Consider the following 19,576-nt stretch of genomic DNA (forward strand, 5'->3'; position numbering starts at 1 on the left):
TCCTATCATTATGATCAGTTGTGAACAGACATTAATCACGTGGACTAGTGAGATGGCATTGGTACATGCCACCTTGATGGGATTGTATTGGAATCCCCTGGCACGTTTCTAACTCTACCATTTGGGGCAAGTCCGATTGAGCATGTCCCAAATTGCACATCTCTTCCCTCTCTTATTCCCACTCTTATATTGAACAGCAATCACTTTTCAGTTAAATTTCAACACTTAAGAATAATTGTGTATTAATTACAGAGTTCAACCAATAGGATTAAGTAGAACTTAAAAATACTAAAAGGGATAAAGTATTAAATTGTTCATCAACAATCAGGGCAAGGGCTGATCAAGTCACCGTTTCTCATAGTGTCAATTTCACTTCAACAGGTTTCCTTTTTGGTGCTCAGTTAGTTGTCACTGATCAGGGAGAACATATGATATTTGTCCCTTTGGGACTGGCTTATTTCACTCAGCATGATGTGTTCCAGATTCCTCCATTTTGTTGTAAATGACCTGATTTCATTGTTTTTGACTGCTGTATAGTATTCTATAGAGTACATGTCCCATCATTTCTTTATCCAGTCTACTGTTGATGGGCATTTAGGTTGATTCCATGTCTTAGCTATTGTGAATTGAACTGCAATAAACATTAATGTGCAGACTGGTTTTTTGTTTGCCAATTTAATTTCCTTGGGGTAAATTTCAAGGAATGGGATGACTGGATTGTGTGGTAGGGTTATATTCAGGTTTCTGAGGAATCTCCTGACTGACTTCCATAGTGGCTTTGCCAGTTTGCAGTCCCACCAACAGTGAGTTAGTGTCCCCTTTTCCCCACATCCTCTCCAGCATCTTTTGTTGGTAGATTTCTGAATGTGAACCGTTCTAACCGGGTTAGGTGAAACCTCATTGTGGTTTTGATTTGCATTTCCCTGATTGCTAGTGATTCTGAACATTTTTTCATGTGCCTGTTGGCCATTTGGATTTCCTCTTTTGAAAAATATCTATTGAGGTCCTTGGCTGATCTCTTAAGCGGTTTTTTTTTTTTTTTTTTTTTTTTTTTTTGGAGTTTCTTGATCTCTTTGTAGATTCTGGTTATTAACCCCTTATCTGTTGTATAGTTTGCAAATATTTTTTCCCATTCTGTGGTTGCTTCTTCACTTTACTCTTTCTTTTGCAGTACAGAAACTTCTCAGTTTAATGCAATCCCAATAGTTAATTTTGGCTTTGACTCTCTTATGGTCATACCACCCTGAACACGCCCGATCTCGTCTGATCTCAGAAGCTAAGCAGGATTCGGCCTGGTTAGTACTTGGATAGGAGACTGTTTACTTGTTGAGCTATTTATTTAATGGAACATTAAGCCTGTGACTAAATGAAAATATGTTATCACAAAAAATTCAAAATGAAAAATAGAAAGGAAGGAGGAAAGTATAATTATGTTCTTAGAATTCTATCTATGAACTACTTGAAATGTGTTCTCTTTAGGTAATAAAAACTATTCAAAATGTAACAAGGAGTTGCAGAAAAGAAAAATGGAATCTTAAGTCTATGAGTTCTAAAGCTCATGTCAAGCAAAGGTAGCCCAACCAATACATTGCTTGTAGCTGACTTTGCCAGCAGTTATTTCTCATGAGCAGCCAAGGAAATAGGTGAGAGACAGTGACATCCGTTAGGTGATGGTCATAAAATTGAGCAATTATTCATGGCTCCATGGCCTCAGGATTTGGGTTGCATAGAGGAGAAACCAAATATCTGTAAATGAATTCTCCACCCATATTTCAATCTTCCCATCAGATGTATCATTAATTTCCCAAGAATATTTTCTTCAATATTTTACAAAAACTTATTTGTATTTTTCTCTGGATTTAATTTGCATGTTCATAACTAGTGATTCAAGCATCTTCCAATGTACCTGGACATTGTAGTATTTCTAATATCCAGAAGAATATCAGAGGAATGTATGGGTCCAACAAGTACATGTGACATTTTACCATGACCTGGTTGCTTCTTTTGGAATATTTCTTTTTTTAACTTTTATTTAATGAGTATAAATTTCCAAAGTACATCTTATGGATTACAATGGCTTCACCCCCCCCCCCCATAACTTCCCTCCAACCCGCAATCCTCCCCTTTCCCTCTCTCTCTAACCTTCCATTCACATCAGGATTCATTTTCAATTCTCTTTATATACAGAAGGTCAGTTGAGCATATATTAAGTAAAGATTTCAACAGTTTGCACCCACATAGAAACACAAAGTGAAAAATACTGTTTGAGTACTAACTAGTACTCAAACAGTATTAAATCACAATGTACAGCACATTAAGGACAGAGATCCTACATGAGGAGTAAGTGCACAGTGACTCCTGTTGTTGACTTAACAAATTGACACTCTTGTTTATGGCATCAGTAATCACCCTAGGCTATGGAAGCCTTTTGAGTTCACCGACTCTGATCATATTTACACAAGGTCATAGTCAAAGTGGAAGTTCTCTCCTCCCTTCGGAGAAAGGTACCTCCTTCTTTGATGACCTGTTCTTTCTTTTGGAATATTTCTAGAAAATAAATATCATATATTTGGATGTTTACAAAAATTCTCTAGCGTTTCCTTCAGAGAAGTAATCATTCTGAATTTTTATGACCCAGCACGGTCTGTATTTTTGATAAATATGAAAATATTCTATAAATTTTGTGCAGATTTTATGATTTGAAAATCTATTGAAAACAGACATAAAATTTTATTTATTTATGGCATACTATGTGATGTTTCCTTATGTGTATATATTGTGCAATGTTCAATTAGGGCAAATATTTATCTCTTCAAATATTTGATTTGTATTTGTAATGAAAACATACAAAATCCTATTATTTTACTTTATTCTCTGATTGGATATGTTCAAATGATATGTATTTAGTTCAGATATTTTTGGCTTAAGCAAATCTGTTGCTGCTTTTTATTGCATTTTTTGTTTTTTTCTTTGCACTCTCCAGTTCCAGAATTTGGTTATTTTTTATGATTTATAACTTTTTAAAAATTATCCTTTTGTTAACATCTCATTTTTCTGCTATTGCTGTATTTCTGTCATCTTTTGAAATCTTTTTGAAATCACTGAGCTTCCTTAAATTGTCAGGCAATCCATAGATCTCCATTTCTTTGGGATCAGCTAATAGAATATTGTTTTGTCCTTCGGTGGTATCATGTTTCCTTGATTTTTCATATTTCTGAAGTCTTGCATTGCTGCTCTTACATTTGAAAAAGTAGTTGTCTCCTATAGTCTTTGCTGAGCTACATCATTAGAAAAATGCATTCATCAGACAAGGACAGCTAGGGATTCTGAGTCTCTCTCAGACTTTTTCAGTGAATTCAGTTGCTCCACACCCTTTGTTCTGTCTTAAGGGAATTTCTTAAGATATATGCCTTCTCTAGATACTGCTGTGCCAGGTTGGATGCTAAGAACCTACTGTTTTTTCCCTTATGATGATTCCCTGAAATTCTTGAGTTTACCTGCTTTTTCTCTATCCCCCAGAGTCAAACTGGTTGTCTGCAAGAGATGCTCAGATTTGCTATCCATGAGGCTGGGATCACAGGAATGGCTGGGGATGTGTGAAGTTCATGGGGTACTTGGAATGCCTGTGGATCCATTAGGGGATGTTCATAGCGAGATGGACTAAGTGGTTATGAGTGAGCTTCTTGATGGGGTCAATAGAGTAATTAGTATGAATTGTTGTGTCTCTTCTTCTCCTAACATCTTCCAACTGCTCAACTGTTTTGAATCTCAGTATTGTGGTAGGACAAGAAAGAAATGGACATACATGAAAGTATTCCACGTGGCTGATTGAACTGAGTGCTCATTCAATGCGTTTTCAATGTTCCCTTTGACAAAGATTGAAAGCTATAGGAGCCTCTTGGCTCTGAACTGTGCCTAAATTAAAATGAAACTGATCTTACCTTCACTAATGCAATTATTCTTTGATATTTTGATCCAAAGTTGTGCTTTAAATTCTCTGATGGATTCTTAGACTCCCACATATTTAAACTGTGGTAATCAAAAATGATGTTTCCTCAGGGACAGGATAATAGAAATGTGAAAAGTGGTTTATTGAGCTTCACCTGCTCAAGAGGATGGTCTTGGAACTTTAAGACCCTGCTCACACAGAGACTTTAATGATGTAAGTGTTCAATATTGATTCTTATTGTTTCATATCTTTTTCAGTCATTTTGCATTTTACAGAAAACACATGTGTGAACGTTTAATCAGAGCATCCTTTACCACTGTCCCAAAGTTGTTGATTACAAAGAGTAACGTGGCATAGTGAAAGTCAACAATCTTGTCCTATTCCTGCCACCTAGAATTATAGGTCACTAAAGCTAGAAGCAAAAGAGGACTCTGGCAGTATCTGAGCTGATTAATTATGTAAAATGCTTATTATTATACCAAATGATACATTTTGTATAAAAATGACTTTAAAGTTTGAGGAACATGAGTGTTTGCCATATTATTCTCCTCCATATATTTCTATATTTTTATTTTATAAAATAACATATGCTTTTACTTAAGGGATTTGTCATAAAATTTATTTTTATTTTTCCAAGTAAAATCAACAAATATTAAAACAAACAAAGCCATAATACTATTTGCTCCTACTTTTATGACATAAAAGATATTATTATGCAAATAATAAAGGATGCAATTTTAGAATTAAGATAGACATTTAGGTTTTTTTTTTTTTAATCTTACTTTACTATTGTGATTTTATGCTACTTTAACCTGGAGTGAATGAAGATAATTTTCCTTGCCCACTCACTGGAATTTCATACCCATTAAAGTGGATATACTGGGTTTTATTCCAGATAGCTGAGTGAACTGGTTGCTAAGCTGAACTGTACACTTCCACTATGTACATAAAACATTTGGGATCTTTGCATATAGACAAAACAAACAGGAGAATTTAAGGAACTTGAATGCTTCAAAGAAAGTATCAGCTTTTACTTTGATCTGAATTTTGTTTTTATGTTTACATGAGATTATTTTTCTATATCAAAAATATATGTCAAAAATTTTGCCTCAATTCTCCATATACTGTCAAGTTTGGTGTCTCAATAATACATGAGGGGCTAATACTATGCTGTAGCAGGTAAAGCTGCCGTCTGTGGTGTTGGCATCCCATTTGGGCATCCATTCGAGTCCCAGCTCCTCCACTTTCAATCCAGCTCTCTGCTATGGCTTGGGAAAGCAGTAGAAGATGGCCCAAATGTTTGGGCCCCTGCACCCACGTGGGAGATATGGAGGAAGCTCCTGGCTCCTGGGTTCAGATTGGTACAGCTCCGACCATTGCAGCCATTGGGGAGTGAACCATCAGATGGAAGATCTCTCTCTCTCTCTCTCTCTCTCTCTCTCTCTCTGCCTCTGCTTCTCTGTAACTCAGCCTTTCAAATAAATTAATGAAATCTTAAAAAAATAATAATAACATGAAAATTTCTAAGTATAATATAAATATATTTATTGAAGGAACAGTAACATTAGGGGGAGCTCTGTTGGCATCTTTCACATTATGAAATATTTAGCTTGTTAACTTTTTGCAAGATTGATTCTTCCTACTATGACCTGATCTTCCTGATTGTTCACAAAGCAAACCATGTCCACCATAGCAGGTTTTCCTCAATTGGAGATTCTTGGCCGTGAGTATTCTCTTCTGTCCACCACATCTTGGGTTTGGTAATTATTGGGACACATGGCATGAAGCAATGATTCTGTGTGGTTCATTAGGAAAGTGAGGCTTCATACTGGTAGGATGAAGCAGGGGATTTTGTGGTAGTTCTGAAATCTCTGGATAGTCTTCTTTGTGAGATAGTGGTGTCAAATATGGTTCTGTTTGGCTACTTGGATTGTTTGTTTTGACTTTTATTCATTTGTCCTGATATAGGATGTTCATTAAGTCAATTGAAAGGAGGCTAAGAAGTAGTATGGAAGAAGAAATAATCATATTTTTGTCTGGGAATGAGTTAGAATTCCACAGCATTATTTATTACTTGGGATCATGTAATATGTTCCTTAGATGCTTTTTCAGAAATGAATCTCTGCTTTCATTTTTTGGTAATCAATATTTTCAGCCCCTATCTGAACAATCAAACATGAAACTCAGATTACCATTCAAACTAGCAATATTTAAACAGGAAATTTGAACATGAGCTGTGGATTATAGTCTTTACCCTTCAAACAAGACAGGGTTTACATAATCAGCCTTCATAACATTTTTCTTGCTGGTGTCTGACATTTTCCCCTGATTTTGGCCTTTCCACATTCTGTGTGATGTTCTGAGAAAAAGCTATTACTGAGTAAACAACTCTCCCCCCACCAATTTCTTCATTTAAAACATGTTCAGTTTTCTTACAGAAAATCAATAGATATGTCTGTATTGATACAGTGAAATAGGTGGGGCCTCCCTGCACCTCAGTGAGTGCTAATTGTTTTTAATTACCTAAAATCCCACATGAGGTGCTTCAGAATTCTTGACTTCTGAGATTTCCCAAACAGCAAACTGTAAAAACCGAGGTGGACCAATTAATTCCTTATATAGTCAGTGAGTACAGGTATTTATTCATTCACACATGTATTCATTCTTTTACTCCTGCTTTGATACATTTCATAGTATATATGTCCAATTGTTTGTTTCCAGGAACCAGGGAAAGAGGGTGAAGTGTGAGAAGTAATGATAATAAATAAGCCCAGATCTCTATATTGAAGGAACACATAATTTAATTGGAGGAAATACATAAAATAGTAATAGTATAGTGTATGCCATGCTCCAACTGGGGTAGTAGAGAAGTGTTATAGTTCTGAAAACGAAGTTGTTGATTTTGATTTTAGTAATGGTGAAGAGGAATGGGAAAAGCTTCATGGAAGGGAAAGACCTCCAGCTCAGACTAAAGATGATTTGGTTTTGTCCAGTTGTGGAGAATTTCAAGTGACTGGACAAATATTCAAATGTCATTCTAATTAAAAAATATTGGGCTTTGAATTTTTGCAACTTGTCTGCTTCTTGTCTCAAGCACTCAAACCTACCATTCGTGTAGTACTCTGGATGCAAACATTATGATAGCAGATCTCTCTCTCTCTGTCTCTCTGTCTCTCTGTCTCTCTGTCTCTGTCTCTCTCTCTCCCTCTCTTCCTCTCTGCTCTCTCTACTCTCTCCCCTATCCCCACTCTCCCCCTTTCTATGTCACTATCCATTTCAAATAAATGAATGAATAAATAAATAGTCTTTAAAAAAAAACTGCAATAGCTCACATTTGTGAATAGTAGTGGATTTTTTTTTTTTTTTGACAGGCAGAGTGGACAGTGAGAGAGAGAGACAGAGAGAAAGGTCTTCCTTTTGCCGTTGGTTCACCCTCCAATGGCCGCCGCGGCCTGCACGCTGCGGCAGGCGCACCACGCTGATCCAATGGTAGGAGCCAGGTACTTATCCTGGTCTCCCATGGGGTGCAGGGCCCAAGGACCTGGGCCATCCTCCACTGCACTCCCGGGCCACAGCAGAGAGCTGGCCTGGAAGAGGGGCAACCGGGACAGAATCCGGCGCCCGGACCAGGACTAGAACCCGGTGTGCCGGCGCCTCAAGGCAGAGGATTAGCCTAGTGAGCTGCAGCGCCAGCCAGTAGTGAATGTTAATGGGTATTTATGAAAGATAAGTGAAGGAGAGGAAAAAAAAGGGAGAGAAATGCAGTGTGTGTTCAAGTGCACCCATGTCAGAAGAGAGGCATTTTCCAGGATAACATGAGTCAGAAAATGCTAGCTTGAACAGTGTTAATATATTTCTTCCAAAGTTTGCCTTTAACATGTACATTTTAATCTGAATTTCCAGGTGGTAGATTAGCATTTGCCATTTCTCAAGTTTAGTTAACTACAAAATTATGTTTCTGTGGAGTGTCAGTTAATGCCGTGGGACACTGCTGTTGAAGGAGAGCAACACTACATTGAGTCCTCAGAAGGTACTTAGATTCCTTCTCATTTTTCCACAATTGTTGAATTCTTATATACTGATACATGCCTTCTTTTTATTATTTTCAATTCTCTTTTCTTTATTCTATGAAGCAGAACTTCTCTTTGATTCCTAGTAAAGCTTAATCAAAAACAATTTTTGGCTACTTCTTTGTCACATATGTCGTCCATATTATTATGAAAAAAAAAAACAAAAAATGGCAACAGATATTTGTGTGCAATTATTTGTTTGTCATTTTGTCTATTCCTAACTGATTAATTGCAATATTATAGTTTGAAAAATTATAAACTCTGACTGGCTTTTCTTTGTGTATTGCACATTGTCTTGGGTACAATAAAATTCCACTGGCTCCCACATCTACAAGAAATTTTTATTTGAAGGACACTTAAATTATAGTATCTGCTAAATTTGCTCTTATTCAGCTTGTGCTCTTGGAGTCAGGGCAGAACCATCTTTGAGAAAAGGAGAAGAAACTCAATCAAATATTCATAAAAACCAATTCCATAGAAGGTGGATTTATATTTGGTTTCCACATTGTGAGTTCTAGACTTTCATTTTATACTCACTCAAAAAAAAGTCAAAGCCAAACTCATTTTAATCTCTATTGTTGAGATATTCTGAAAGTGATAAATTTTGACAGTCTTTCTTAAATGAAATAATCTCAGAAATATTTAATCTGATTGCTGTTACTGATAGCTACCCTGCTCCAAATGTTTTATTTTAAATATTTAAAAAAAACTTTAGGCTTAAATCATTAAAAAGTTAAAAATCTTCAACTTATACTACTTGATTGCTTTTTTCTGTCTTTTTGAGAGTCTAATTATGGGCCCTAGACCTTTCTAACTTGCATGAATTCTAATCTCAAGTTTCATCTGCAAAGAAATCAAGGAAAATTCCTACTCCAATCTTATTTGGCACAACCTTGTTATCTACATTTTCTCTCTTGCCAAATGAGCATTATCCATAAGCTATAAAGAATTTCCTAGAAAAAATTATTGTTAGTAATTCAATGTGAACTTATTAGTCACTTAGATAATGGGAAAGTTTGGATGCCTATTCAATTATCAATTCCCCTCACATTTTCAACAGTATCAGAATCAAGAATGGTCCATTAATTACCTGTATTGTCAGGGGAGTCACTTGGGAGACTTTGGAACAAAGGGAGTATTCATTAGTGGAAAAGAAAATGGATGGAGCTTGAGTTCATCACTTCTCTGTTTCATGCCAACTTTGAAAATGGCCTGGCTGCAATGCTTAAAAATGGATTCCTGTAACTGCAGATGATTCGATAATATGTTTAGAACATCAGGATATAGTTTGCATCATCTTGCAGAAATGTAGTGTATGGCTGAATATCTGATTTAAGGCATTCTTTCTTATATTAGGAAAAATTATACACCTTGAAGTGACTTTTTGACACAATTTATTTGTAACTGAGCCCAAACTCTAGTTAAACAGGAAAATGTTGGGGTAGGGGGAAGCCTAACTTGGCCTGAACTACACAGCTATCTTGCTTGGATATACAAAACATTGCATGCAGTTATTGGTGTTTATCTTGGCTTATGGTGTTTCCCATATTGGTCAAAAATTATCCTCCCAATGTGTGGTGATTTCTGGAATGGATTCTGGAGTGCTGTGAAGTTCTTGAAGTCGTATAGTTCTTACCATATGCTTTGATGCTTTGATTCATGAAATTATTTTTAACGAGAATAAGGTCGCTTGGCCTATCACTTTTGCACTCATCTATCAAATAATTATTGAGCAGCTCCCATGTGTCAGGCACCAGGATACAGAAAGTATTCAGACATGCCATGGACTTAAAAACTCTTAATAATTGGCCAGCGCCACTGCTTATTTGGCTAATCCTCTGCCTGCGGTGCCGGCACACCAGGTTCTAGTCCTGGCTGGGGCTCTGGATTCTGTCCCGGCTGCTCCTCTTCCAGTCTAGCTCTCTGCTGTGGCCCGGGAAGGCAGTGCAGGATGGCCCAAGTGCTTGGGCCCTGCACCCGTATGGGAAACCTGGAGGAAGCACCTGGCTCCTGGCTTCAGATAGGCACAGTGCACCGGCCGTTAGCAGCCATTTGGGGAGTGAACCAACGGAAACTGAAGACCTTTCTCTCTGTCTCTCTCTCTCTCACTGTCTAACTCTGCCTGTCAAAAAACAACAACAACAACAACAAAAACCTCTTAATAATATAGGAGACAGAGACACGTAAAGATATCATTGCAAAACTCCTCTGTTTCCTTTTATACTGGTTGATTGTGAACTAAGTTTGCTGGTGAGCAAACTGAGAAACTTGCCCATTTCTCATGCTAAAGTATCAGGAAGTGCTAGGATTAAAATACAGTGATCTGATTTAAAAGTACATGATTTTACCATCTTATAAAACTATTCCATTTATTGCACTCCCAGGACTGTTTTGAGGAACAAATGAAATCACCCAAGTAAAGTTTTATAGCACTTGTCATATGATGCATGCTCACTAAATGTTATCTGGTATTGCTGTTATTTCTTTAATTATCACCTGCCATCCCATGTTGGAAGAGCACATGATTAAGCATGCTTTTCACCTTACTGGCCACAATCGAATCCTTGCTTGAATACTGGAAGTTTGTGTGACCTCTGGCGGAATACTTAACTGCTTCACCTAGAAAATGGAAATTGCAGTGGTGGCACTCAGTAGGCAGTAACTTTTCTGGGAGCACCACTATTTTTGTCTTGCTCTGTTCTGAAATTTCAGCTGCTAGACATCTGCCTACCACAGAATACAGATTCAGTAAATAAGTATTGAATGAGTAAATGAATGTCTCCTAGAATTAGTGTAGGGACTAAATAAATTAGTAAATTTAAAGTTTTTAGTAAAATTCCTGATCTGATTAAATGTTCAATTAATGTTAACTTGGCCTTTATTCCATTTTTGTCCTTATTGCTTTTATTATCAAATGCCACTTCCACTATGCAGTCTTCATTTTTATTTTATTTATTTATTTATTTATTTTTAACTTTTGTTTAATGAATATAAATTTCCAAAGTACAGCATATGGATTACAATGGCTTCACGCCCCCCATAACTTCCCTCCCACCCGCAACCCTCCCTTTTCCCGCTCCCTCTCCCCTTTCACCAAGATACATTTTCAATTCTCTTTATATACAGAAGAAGATGAGTTTAGCATATATTAAGTAAAGATTTCAACAGTTTGCACCCACATAGAAACACAAAGTGAAAAATACTGTTTGAGTACTAGTTAGAGCATTAAATCTCAATGTACAGCGCACCAAGGACAGAGATCCTACGTGAGGAGTAAGTGCACAGTGACTCCTGTTGTTGACTGAACAAATTGACACTCTTGTTTATGGCATCAGTAATCACCCTAGGCTCTTGTCATGAGTTGCCAAGGCTATGGAAGCCTTTTGAGTTCAGCGACTCTGATCATATTTAGACAAGGTCGTAGTCAAAGTGGAAGTTCTCTCCTCCCTTCAGAAAAAGGTACCTCCTTCTCTGATGACCTGTTCTTTCCACTGGGATCTCACTCACAGAGATCTTTCATTTAGGTCATTTTTTTTTTTTTTGCCAGAGTGTCTTGGCTTTCCATGCCTGAAATATTCTCATGGGCTTTTCAGCTGGATCTGCATGCCTTAAGGGCTGATTCTGAGGCCAGGGTGCTGTTTAGGACATCTGCCATTCTATGAGTCTGCTGTGTATTCCGCTTCCCATGTTGGATCATTCTCTCCCTTTTTTATTCTATCAGCTAGTATTAGCAGACACTAGACTTGTTTGTGTGATCCCTTTGACTCTTAGACCTATCATTATGATCAATTGTGAACAGAAAATGATCACTGGGGCTAGTGAGATGGCATTGGTACATGCCACCTTGATGGGATTGAATTGGAATCCCCTGGTATGTTTCTAACTCTACCATTTGGGGTAAGTCAACTTGAGCATGTCCCAAATTGCATATCTCTTCCCTCTCTTATTCCCACTCTTATATTTAACAGGGATCACTTTTCAGTTAAGTTTCAACACTTAAGAATAACTGTGTATTGATTACAGTATTCAACCAAAAGTATTAAGTAGAACAAACAAACAAAAATACTAACAGGGATAACGTATTAAGTTGTTCATCAAAAGTTGGGGCAAGGGCTGATCAAGTCACCATTTCTCACAGTATTCATTTCACTTCAACAGGTTTCCTTTTTGGCGCTCAGTTAGTTGTCTCTGATCAGGGAGAGCATATGATATTTGTCCCTTTGGGATTGGCTTATTTCACCCAGCACAATGTTTTCCAAATTCCTAACAGGGATCACTTTCCAGTTAAAATATAAACACCTAAGAATAATAGTGTGTTAATTACAGAGTTCAACCAATAGTACTAGAACAAAAAAATATTAAAATGGATAGAGTATTACATTGTACATCAACAGTCAGGACAAGAGCTGATCAAGTCACTGTTTCTCACAGTTTCCATTTCACTTCAACAGGTTTCCCCTTTGGTGCTCAGTTAGTTGTCACTGATCAGGAAGAACATGTGATATTTGTCCCTTTGGGACTGGCTTAATTCACTCAGCATGATGTTTTCCAGATTCCTCCATCTTGTTGCAAATGACCGGGTTTCATTGTTTCTGACTTCTGTATAGTATTCTATTGAGTACATGTCCCATAATTTCTTTATCCAGTCTACTAATGTTGATGGGCATTTGGGTTGGTTCCAGGTCTTCGCTATTGTGAATTGATCTGCAATAAACATTAAGGTGCAGACAGCTTTTTTGTTTGCCAATTTAATTCCTTTGGGTAAATTCCAAGGAGTGGGATGGCTGGGCTGTATGGTAGGCTTATATTCAGATTTCTGAGGCATCTCCAGACTGACTTCCATTGTGGCTTGACCAGCTTGCATTCCCACCAACAGTGGGTTAGTGTCCCTTTTTCCCCACATCCTCTCCAGCATCTGTTGTTGGTAGATTTCTGAATATGAACCATTCTAACCGGGGTGAAGTGAAACTTCATTGTAGTTTTGATTTGCATTTCCCTGATTGCTAGTGATCCTGAACATTTGTTCATGTGCCTGTTGGCCATTTGGATTTCTTCTTTTGAAAAATGTCTATTGAGGTCCTTGGCCCATCTCTTAAGTGGGTTGTTGGTTTTGTTTTTGTGGAGTTTCTTGATTTCTTTGTAGATTCTGGCTATCAACCCTTTATCTGTTGCATAGTTTGCAAATTTTTTTTTTCCCATTCTGTCGGTTGCCTCTTCACTTTCCTGTTTCTTTTGCAGTACAGAAACTTCTCAATTTGATGCAATCCCAAATGTTAATTTCACCATGTAGTCTTTATTGATCACCACCACAGGGCTGATCTCTTCTCTGCGCATTCTAATGTGTTTGATTGGTCTTGTCTCATGACAAAGCTTCTTTCTAGCTATGATTTTCCACAGGGCTTTTCTCCTCTAGGAGATTAAAAGTTTTACACCAATAGGCACTTTTCATACCTCTTTTTTGGCTAGCCCAGCAAGTTTTCATGCTGCTACTCTGACAACTCAGTCTTCAGTTCTTTTTTCTTTGTGTTTATATGGTTTTGTACTAAGGTTTTTGTTTTGTTTTGTTTCTGAAGTCAAACCTAGAAGGTCTGTAGATAGTGAGAGGAAAAGAAAGTCAGATCTGTGGTGTCATGGTATTTCAGGAATGGTATCAGACACTTGCCACCAGTCAAGCTACTTCCTTCTCAGATGGTGCTTTTCTCCTCCAGGTGGCTTTGTAGAGGTGTGTAATGGAGGAAGGAGAGGACGCTTGGGAAGTAGAATATGTTGATTTTTTTTTTTTACTGTAGTGACATTGGATGGATGTGGTAGCCTTTCCTGAAAACAGAAACTGATTAAAGGGAGGATAAAAAATGTGACTCTTTCTAGTAACCCCTGAATGTAGTTTTAGAGATACACAGAGAATTTGCAGATAGTCTGTGGATTTGCACAGGATTCCAAATAACATGAAAGGTAAAGCTAAGTCAGAGTTACTCAGATACAGGAAAGAGGTCAGTCTTTTAGTTTTGGTTGGAGTGAGGCATTAAGAATTACTTTTGCATAGTTTGCAAATATTTTCCCATTCTGTCGGTTGTCTCTTCACTCTCCTGGCTGTTTCTTTTGCAGTACAGAAACTTCTCAATTTGATGCAATCCCAATAGTTGATTTTGGCTTTGACTGCCTGTGCCTCCCGGGTCTTTTCCAGAAATTCTTTGCCTGTGCCAATATCTTGAAGGGTTTCTCCAATGTTCTCTAGTAACTTGATGGTGTCAGGTCGTAGATTTAGGTCTTTAATCCATGTTGAGTGGATTTTTGTGTAAGGTGTAAGGTAGGGGTCTTGCTTCATGCTTCTGCACGTGGAAATCCAGTTTTCCCAGCACCATTTATTGAATAGACTGTCCTTGCTCCAGGAATTAGTTTTAGATCCTTGATCAAATATAAGTTGGCTGTAGATGTTTGGGTTGATTTCTGGTGTTTCAATTCTGTTCCATTGGTCTATCCATCTGTTTCTGTACCAGTACCATGCTGTTTTAATTACAACTGCCCTGTAGTATGTCCTGAAATCTGGTATTGTGATGCCTCCGGCTTTGTTTTTGTTGTACAAGATTGCTTTAGCTATTCGAGGTCTCTTGTGCCTCCATATAAATTTCAGCACCAATTTTTCCAGATCTGAGAAGAAGGTCTTCTGTATCTTGATTGGTATTGCATTGAATCTGTAAATTGCTTTTGGGAGAATGGACATTTTGATGATATTGATTCTTCCAATCCATGAGCATGGAAGATTTTTCCATTTCTTGGTATCCTCTTCTATTTCTTTCTTTAAGGTTTTGTAATTTTCATCATAGAGATCTTTAACGTCTTTGGTTAAGTTTATTCCAAGGTATTTGATTGTTTTTGTAGCTATTGTGAATGGGATTGATCTTAGAAGTTCTTCCTCAGCCATGGCATTGACTGTGTATACAAAGGCTGTTGATTTTTGTGCATTGATTTTATACCCTGCTACTTTGCCAAACTCTTCTATGAGTTCCAATAGTCTCTTAGTAGAGTTCTTTCGGTCCCCTAAATACAGAATCATGTCATCTGCAAAGAGGGATAGTTTGAGTTCTTCCTTCCCAATTTGTATCCCTTTAATTTCTTTTTCTTGCCTAATAGCTCTGGCTAGAACCTCCAGAACTATATTGAATAGCAGTGGTGAGAGTGGGCATCCCTGTCTGGTTCCAGATCTCAGTGGAAATGCTTCCAACTTTTCCCCATTCAATAGGATGTTGGCTGTGGGTTTTTCATAGATTGCTTTGATTGTATTGAGGAATGTTCCTTCCAAACCCAGTTTGCTTAGAGTTTTCATCATGAACGGGTGTTGTATTTTATCAAATGCTTTCTCGGCATCTATTGAGATAATCATATGGTTTTTCTTCTGCAGTCTGTTAATGTGGTGTATCACATTGATTGTCTTGCGCACATTAAACCATCCCTGCATACCAGGGATAAATCCCACTTGGTCTGGGTGGATGATCTTTCTGATGTGTTGTTGCATTCTATTGGCGAGAATTTTATTGAGGATTTTTGCATCTATGTTCATCAGGGATATTGGTCTATAATTCTCTTTCAGTGCTGCATCTTTCTCTGGCTTAGGAATTAAGGTGATGCTGGCTTCATAGAAAGAATTTGGGAGGATTCCCTCTTCTTCGATTGTTCTGAATAGTTTGAGAAGAATTGGAGTTAGTTCTTCTTTAAACGTCTGGTAGAATTCAGCAGTGAATCCATCTGGTCCTGGGCTTTTCTTTGTTGGGAGGGCCTTTATTACTGTTTCAATTTCTGTCTCAGTTATGGGTCTGTTTAGGTTTTCTATGTCTTCCTGGTTCAATTTAGGTAGGTTGCATGTGTCCAGGAATCTCTCCATTTCTGATAGGTTTCCCTGTTTGCTGGCATACAGGTCCTTGTAGTAATTTCTGATGATTCTTTTTATTTCTGTGGTGTCTGTTGTTACATTTCCTTTTTCATCTCTGATTTTATTGATTTGGGTCTTTTCTCTTCTTTTTTTAGTTAGTTGGGCCAATGGGGTGTCAATTTTGTTTATTTTTTCAAAAAACCAGCTCTTCGTTTGGCTGATTTTTTGTAATGTTTTTCTTGATTCAATCCTGTTGATTTCTTCTCTGATTTTAATTATTTCTCTTCTCCTACTAGATTTGGGTCTGGTTTGCTGTAGGTTTTCTAGATCCTTGAGGTGAATTGAAAGCTCATCTATTTGGTGCCTTTCCAATTTCTTGATGTAGGCACCTATTGATATAAACTTTCCTCTTAACACTGCTTTTGCTGTGTCCAATAAGTTTTGGTATGTTGTGCTGTTATCCTCATTTACTTCCAGAAAGTTTTTGATTTCTCTTTTGATTTCTTCTATGACCCATTGTTCATTCAGGAGCATGTTGTTCAATCTCCATGTGTTTGCGTATGCTCTAGGGATTCCTGAGTTGCTAATTTCCAACTTCATTCCTTTATGGTCTGAGAAGCTGCATGGTATGATTCTAATTCTTTTGAATTTGCTGAGACTTGCTTTATGGCCTAGTATGTGGTCAATCCTAGAGAAGCTTCCATGTACTGCTGAGAAGAATGTAAAATCTTTAGCTGTAGGATTGAAAGTTCTGTATATATCTGTTAGATCCATTTGGGCTATAGTGTCGTTTAAATCTACTGTATCCTTGTTGATCTTCTGACCGGATGATCTGTCTATTTCTGAGAGTGGAGTATTGAAGTCCCCCAGTACTACTGTATTGGGGTCTAAGTCTCCCTTTAAGTCTGTTAATAAATCTTTTAGATAAACTGGTGCCCTGTAGTTAGGTGCATATACATTGATAATTGTTATATCTTCCTGTTGAATTGATCCCTTAATCATAAATATTTGCAAACTATGCAACAGATAAAGGGTTAATAACCAGAATCTACAAAGAGATCAAGAAACTCCACAAAAACAAAACCAACAACCCACTTAAGAGATGGGCCAAGGACCTCAATAGACATTTTTCAAAAGAGGAAATCCAAATGGCCAACAGGCACATGAAAAAATGTTCAAGGTCATTAGCAATCAGGGAAATGCAAATCAAAACCACAATGAGGTTTCACCTCACCCCGGTTAAAATGGCTCACATGCAGAAATCTACCAACAACAGATGCTGGCGAGGATGTGGGGAAAAAGGGACACTAACCCACTGTTGGTGGGAATGCAAGCTGGTCAAGCCACTATGGAAGTCAGTCTGGAGATTCCTCAGAAACCTGAAGATAACCCTACCGTTCGACCCAGCCATCCCACTCCTTGGAATTTACCCAAAGGAATTTAAATTGGCAAATAAAAAAGAGGTCTGCACCCTAATGTTTATTGCAGCTCAATTCACAATAGCTAAGACCTGGAACCAACCTAAATGCCCATCAACGATAGACTGGATAAAGAAATTATGGAATATGTACTCTTTAGAATACTATACCGCAGTAAGAAACAACGAAATCCAGTCATTTGCAACAAAATGGAGGAATCTGGAACACATCATGCTGAGTGAACTAAGCCAGTCCCAAAGGGACAAATACCATATGTTCTCCCTGATCGGTGACGACTGACTGAACACCAAGAGGGAAACCTGTTGGAGTGAGGTGGACACTATGGGAAATGGTGGCTTGATCAGCATAGCCCTGACTGTTAATGAACAACTTAATACATTATCCCTCTTAGTAGTTTTTTTATCTGTTCTACTTAATATGACTGGTTTAGATCTGTAATTGATGCACAGTTATTCTTAAGTGTTGAAAATTAACTGAAATGTGATCCCTGTTGAACATGGTGGTGGGAATGGGAGAGGGAAGAGATGTATAATTTGGGACATGCTCAGGCTGACTTGCCCCAAGTGGTGGAGTTGGAAGCATACCAGGGGATTCCAATTCAATCCCATCGAGGTGGCATGTACCAATGCCATCTCACTGTTCCAGGTGATCAGTTTCAGTTCACAGTTGGTCATGGTGAAGGGACTGGGAGTCAAAGGGAGCACATAGACAAGTCTAGTACCTGCTAACGCTAACTGATGGAGTAAATAAAGGGGAGAGTGATCCAACATGGGAAGTGAGATACTCAGCAGACTCATAGAATGGCAGATGTCCTAAATAGCACTCTGGCCTCAGAATCAGCCCTAAAGGCATTCGGAGCTGGCTGAAAAGCTCATGAGAGTATTTCAGGCATGGAAAGCCAAGACACTCTGGCAAAAGATCTCTGTGAGTGAGATCCCAGTGGAAAGAACAGGTCATCAAAGAAGGAGGTACCTTTCTCTGAAGGGAGGAGAGAACCTCCACTTTGACTTTGACCTTGTTTAAACAAGATAAGAGTCGGAGAACTCAGAGGGCTTCCATAGCCTTGGAAACTCATGACTGGTGCATAGGGAGATTACTGATGCCATAAACAGGAGTGTCAATTGGTAAAGTCAACAACAGGAGTCACTGTGCACTTACTCCTCATGTAGGATCTCTATCCTTAATGTGCTGTACATTGAGATTTAATGCTATAACGAGTACTCAAACAATATATTTCACTTTGTGTTTCTATGGGGGTGCAAACTGTTGAAATCCTTACTTAATGCATACTAAACTGATCCTCTGTAAAAAAAAAAAAAAAAAAAAAAAAAAAAAAAAGAAATTATCAATTCCCAACTTGACTCTCACTGGGATTAAACATGACAATAGGTCTGCTCTGATTTCATCATCATTTAAAAAAAATCATCTATTATTTTTCACTTTATGTTTCTGTGTGGGAGCAAACTGTTGAAATCTTTACTTAATGTATACTAAGCTGATCTTCTGTATATTGAGATAATCGAAAATGAATCTTGATGTGAATGGAAGGGGAGAGGGAGTGGGAAAGGGGAGGGTTGTGGGTGGGAGGGACGGTATGGGGGGGAAGCCATTGTAATCCATAAGTCGTACTTTGGAAAATTATATGCATTAAATAAAAGTTAAAAAAAAAAAGAAATCAAATACAGGAAAAAAAAAAGAATTACTTTTTCTTAACTAGTTTTTTAAATTTAGGTTAAACAAGTTTCATATAATTCATATATACAGATTTAGGAACTTAGTAGCACTTCCCCTTCCAATTTTCCTCTGGCCCATACTCCAACCCTTCCTCCCCCTTACTCTAGGATACCCAGTCTTAACTTTTACAATGACCTATTTTCAGTATACTTAATGATTGTGTAGTTAGCCCTACTCTAAGTAAAAGAGTTTATCAAATAGTACAAAGAGAAAGAAAACAAAACAAAACACTGTTCCTCAATGGAGGAGACAAAGGCTATAAACAATCATCGAGTCTCAAAATGTCTATTTCAGTGCAATACATTACATTTCAGGTATTCCATTAGTTACTTCAGATCAGGGAAAAATATATATGATAACTGTCTTTTTAGGATTGATTTATTTTACTAACTATAATGGTTTGCAGTTGCGATCATCTTGCTGCAAAAGACAGGATTTCATTTATTTTCACAGCTGAGTAGTACTCCATAGTATATTTATACCATAATTTCTTTAGTCAACAGTTGATGGATATCTG

At 37.6% G+C, this 19,576-nt stretch overlaps 1 long non-coding RNA gene and 1 pseudogene across 3 annotated transcripts in view; both read left to right on the forward strand.

Annotated features, from left to right (window-relative positions):
* Positions 1–19,576, forward strand: part of LOC149127691 (uncharacterized) — a 405,872-nt gene that overhangs the window by 186,212 nt on the left and 200,084 nt on the right. The window lies entirely within an intron of this gene.
* LOC149127693 (GTPase NRas pseudogene) overlaps positions 1–19,576 on the forward strand; it is a 51,050-nt pseudogene that overhangs the window by 2,725 nt on the left and 28,749 nt on the right.

Source organism: Oryctolagus cuniculus, chromosome 2 (assembly GCF_051225735.1).
Source record: "Oryctolagus cuniculus isolate XC-2025 breed Fujian yellow rabbit chromosome 2, ASM5122573v1, whole genome shotgun sequence".
NCBI lineage: Eukaryota > Metazoa > Chordata > Mammalia > Lagomorpha > Leporidae > Oryctolagus > Oryctolagus cuniculus.